The following is a 5,330-nucleotide window of genomic DNA, read 5'->3' on the forward strand; positions in this document are numbered from 1 at the left end:
GTAATTTCTCAGACAACAGAACAGGTAACGAGCAATGGCGAAGAACAGGCAAATCAACAATTAGCTCAGCAACTAGCTCATGCTACACAGAATCCAATCCTGATGGCAAATAGCAGCATGCGTCCTATGAGAGAATACGCGTCCCCTATACTGTATGATTTCTCTCCAGGAATCATCTACCCAATGCCAGACAGGACCAGGTTTGAGATGAAATCTGTAATGCTTCAAATACTCCAGACTACTGAACAATTTGGGGGTGGTCGTGGTGAAGATCCTCATGCCCACATGAAGCGTTTCCTGGAAATGTGTAATTCATTTGTGATTCCTGGAATCACCCCAGAGGCGATCAAGCTATCCTTGTTTCCCTATTCTTTGCGTGATGACGCAAAACATGGGTGAGCTCATTGGAGCCTGGTGAAATCACCACCTGGGAGAAGTTGGTGGAAAAATTTATGCAAAAATACTTCCCACCTACCACCAACGCGAGGAGGCATCGAGAGATTATGAACTTTGAACAAGAAGAAGCTGAGACCTTAAGTGCTGCATGGGAGCGTTTTAAGGGCTTGGTAAAAAATTGCCCGAACCATGGACTACCACTAAGTATCCAAATGGAGACGTTTTATGGAGGATTAAATAGAGCATCACAGATGGCAGCAGATGCAGCAGCAGCTGGTGGACTTATGGACAAATCTTACACTAAGGCTAAAGAGATATTAGACCGCATTGCTAAACACAACATGGAATGGGTGGACGATACGTATGATGGAAGAACTGACAGGAAGAAAAGATTTCAGAACGTTAATTCTATCGATGGCAATACAATAGCCACACTTCTGCTCAAGTGGCTATGATGACTAAGCTTTTGCAGAACATAACGCTGGGAAACGTATCAAATCAGTAGAAAGTGAATCAGGTAGAGGTGTTTGGATAGCCCATGGTTAGTTGTGTGGGCTGTGGAGATCCTCACTCCTATGCGAATTGCCCACAAAATCCTCAGTCAGTATGTTTCATTAAAAACAACCCATTTTCCAATACATATAATCCTGGATGGAGAAACCATCCAAATTTTTCTTGGACAGGAGGAAATCATCAGGAGCACCATCTAGAGGCGAACCAACAACAAAGGAATGGACCGCCGTCTGCATTTCAACAAACGCATCAGCCACATCAATAACCCTTTAATAAAAGAGGACAGGCGTTGAGCTCAGGATCTCTGCTTTAGAACCTATTGAAGGAATACATAGCCCAGAATGACGCGTTACTGAAAAGCCAGGCGTCGTCTATCAGAAACCTGGAAATCTAGGTAGGGTAGATAGCGAGCGAGTTGAAAAGCAGGCAGCCTGAAGTTCTACCTAGCAATACTGAAACACTTGGGAACAACAATGGGAAGGAGCAATGTCACGTGGTGACGTTGCGAAGTGGAAAAGCTCTTAAAGAAAGAAAAATGAATCCAAGAAACAACAGTCCTTCGAATGAACGCATTACACGTTCAATGGATCAAGAAGAAAGAACGTTTGAGACTACAAGCCATTCAGAACCCAGTACGTCCAACGCGGGAAAGCCTTAGCTGCCACTGAACGCACCATTCCCTAGGCGTCTGATGAAGAAGAATGATGAACAACAATTCAAGCGCTTTCTTGAGCTCTTAAGGTAGTTGCATATCAACATTCCACTTATAGAGGCCTTGGAGCAGATGCCAACATATGTCAAATTTTTTAAGGACATATTGACAAAGAAAAGAAGAGTCAGTGAGAAGGAAGTAATTGTGCTAACGCAAGAGTGCAACGCGTTAGTAAGCAACAGTCTACCAAAAAAGCAGAAGGACCCTGGGAGCTTCACAGTTCTTGCTTGATAAAAGGATTGGATGTAGGTCATGCATTGTGCGATTTCGGAGCCAACATTAATCTCATGCCACTCTCAATTTTTAAGAAACTGGGAATTGACGAAGCATAACCCACTTCTATTACTCTTCAGATTGCTGATAGAACAATTAAGTACCCAGAAGAAAAGATTGAAGACGTTCTGGTAAAGGTTGACAATTTCATATTCCCAACAGACTTTATTATCTTGGACTATGAAGCGGATAGGGAGGTACCAGTTATTCTTGGACGCCCCTTCCTAGCTACTGGGAAAGTTTTAATTGACGTGCATAAAGGCGAATTGATATGCGCGTAGATAATCAAAAGGTGAAGTTTAATGTGCTCAATGCATTAAAGTTCCCAGATAATGAAGATTGTCAACTAAACAGTATTGAGTTGCCTGAAGAGGAGACCCATGTATGTGAGGTCCTCGCGTTGGAGAACCTGAAAGAATCAGAGTCGTCAAGTCTGAGTGAGCGGCGGAAAAAACCAACGCGTCCATCACTTGAGAAACCATCAGAACTCGAGTTGAAACAATTACCTGGACACCTGAAATATGCATTCCTTGGAACCAACAACACTTTACCTGTGATCATTTCCGCAATTCTTACAGATCCTAACGAGCAATCTCTCTTGCAGATGCTGAAAAAGCATAAACGTGCGATAGGTTGGACTCTTGTGAATATCCTTGGCATCAGTCTATCTTATTGCATGCATAAGATTAGGCTAGAAGAAGAGAAGTCGAGGTCAATCGAGCCTCAAAGAAGGCTGAATCCTATAATGAAAGAACTGGTCAAGAAAGAAATTTTAAAATGGTTGAACGCGGGATTTATTTATCTTATTTTCGACAGTAATTGAGTAAGCCCAGTCCAATGCGTTCCCAAGAAAGGAGGAACGACTGTGACAGTCAACAACAATAATGAGCTCATACCCTTGAGGACTGTCACGGGCTGGCGCATTTGTATGGATTACAGGAAGCTCAACGCAGCAACTAAGAAAGACCACTTTCCCCTTTCTTTCATCAATCAAATGCTTGATAGACTTGCGGGCAAAAATTTTTATTGCTTTCTTGATGGATACCCTGGTTATAACCAGATTTTGATGGATCCGGAAGATCAGGAGAAGACAACATTTACCTATCCCTTTGGAACATTTGCATTTAGACGCATGCCCTTTGGGCTGTGTAACGCACCTGGGACATTTCAAAGATGTATGATGGCTATCTTCTCTGACTTCCTAGAAAAGACCGTTGAAGTCTTCATGGACAATTTTTCAGTCTTTGGAGATTCATTCCAGTCATGCCTAGATAATTTGGAGGCCGTCCTCGCTCGATGCGAGGAAACAAATTTGGTGCTGAATTGGGAGAAATGTCACTTCATGGTTACTGAAGAAATTGTCTTGGGCCACAAAGTATCTAAGGCTGGCCTGGAAGTAGATGAAGCCAAAATAGATGTCATAGCAAAACTTCCACCACCATCAAATGTTAAAACTTTACGAAGTTTTCTAGGGCATGCTAGCTTCTATAGACGGTTCGTTAGAGGATTTTCTCAGATTGCGCGACCTCTGAGCGCATTACTAGAGGCAAACCGATCCTATGATTTTAATGAAAACTGCACTGACGTGTTTGAAACCTTGAAGTATGCGTTGACGATAGCCCTAATACTAATAGCACCGGACTGGACGCAACACTTTATTCTTATGTGCGACGCAAGTGATGTGGCAGTAGGAACAATGTTAGGGCAGAAGAAGGTTTCCATCTCTTACACATCCAAAACACTAAATGACTCTCAGGAACACTGCACCACCACTGAAAAAGAAATGTTGGCTATAGTGTTTGGTATTGAAAAGTTTATATCTTACTTAGTTGGTGCATCAGCCACCATATACTCCGATCACTCAGCCATAAAGTTCCTGATGAGCAAAAAGGACACGAAGCCAAGATTGATAAGATGAGTGCTGCTGCTACAGGAGTTTGATATTGATATCCAGGACAAAAAGAGAATAGAGAATCAGGTGGCTGACCACCCGTCCAGGCTAGAAAATCAAGAAATGCAAGATCAAGAAAGTGAAATCAAGGACGAATTTTCTGATGAAAGCCTGTTCAGAGTTGAAGGCAGGGAACCTTGGTATACGAACATAGTTAATTATTTAACCACCAAGCAATTCCCTGGGAACTTCAACTCTTAGCAAAAGAAACGGTTAGTGCATGACAACAAATTTTATTTTTGGGATGAATCGTTCCTCTATAAGCAAGGCCCTGACTCCATAATGTGTCGATGCGTTCTAGAGGAGGAGACACAACGCATCTTACCTAAGTGTCATGACTCTCCTTACGGAGGACATTTCGGAGGGCAGAGAACCGCTGCGAAGATTCTTCAAAGCGGATACTTCTGGCCCACCCTTTTCAAAGACGGGGGGGAGTTTGTTTGTAATTGTGACCCCTGCCAACGCACCGGAAATATTTCTTCAAGGGACACAATGCCCTTGAACAATATTCTCGAAGTTGAGCTGTTTGATGTTTGGGGTATTGATTTTATGGGACTTTTTCCCTTGTCCTGCGGCCAACAGTATATCCTACTGTAGACTATATGTCAAAATGGGTAGAAGCAGTAGCCTGTTCTAGGAATGATGCGTCCACTATTTCCAAGTTTCTTACCAGAAACATTTTCACGCGATTTGGAACGGCAAGAGCCCTGATAAGCAACGAAGGTACGCACTTCATTAATCGCATCATTTCTAAATTACTTGTAAAATATAATGTTAGGCACAAGATCGCTACTGCCTACCACCCACAAACAAATAGTCAAATAGAAGTATCCAATTGAGAAATCAAATCTATCCTGGAGAATGTCGTCAATGCAACGCGGAAGGATTGGGCACAGAGGCTGGATGAAGCTCTCTGGGCCTACAGGACTGCTTACAAAACCCCTATAGGTATGTCTCCATACTCTCTTGTATTTGGAAAAGCTTGTCACTTACCTTTAGAGTTGGAGCACAAGGCGTTTTGGGCAGTTAAGAAGCTAAACATGAACTTGGATGCCACGGGCGCTCAATGCAAATTTTAGCTCAATGAGCTCGAGGAGTGGCGATTGAACGCGTACGAGAACAACAAGCTATACAAAGAGAAGACAAAGCGTTGGCATGACCAACACATCAGTAAGAAACAACTTATTGTTGGCCAAAAAGTTCTATTGTTCAATTCACGTTTGCGTTTGTTTCCAGGAAAGTTAAAATCTAGGTGGTCAAGAACCTTTATCATTAAGACAATCTTTTCATATGGAGCGGTGGAATTAACACGAGAAGATGGCACTAATGCATTCAAAGTAAATGGCCAAAGAGTGAAGCTTTACTTTGAAGATGTACTGGAATGCCAAAAGTCATCTCTCGCATTATGCGAAGCCAGCTGAGGCCCATGTCGAAGCATCCCTGCATTTGCATCGCCATATAATCCAGGGACGCTTTCTCTATCTT

General features: G+C 42.7%; 1 non-coding gene across 1 annotated transcript; it reads right to left on the reverse strand.

The window, feature by feature from the left end:
• Positions 1–488: 488 nt before the first annotated feature.
• LOC120089608 (small nucleolar RNA R71) lies at positions 489–592 on the reverse strand. Its single transcript, XR_005485281.1, has one exon. It is a non-coding gene; the product is annotated as a small nucleolar RNA R71 (small nucleolar RNA).
• Between the last annotated feature and the right edge of the window lie 4,738 nt (positions 593–5,330).

This window comes from Benincasa hispida, chromosome 10 (assembly GCF_027475165.1).
Source record: "Benincasa hispida cultivar pf3 chromosome 10, pf3_genome.v1.1, whole genome shotgun sequence".
Taxonomy (NCBI): Eukaryota; Viridiplantae; Streptophyta; class Magnoliopsida; order Cucurbitales; family Cucurbitaceae; genus Benincasa; species Benincasa hispida.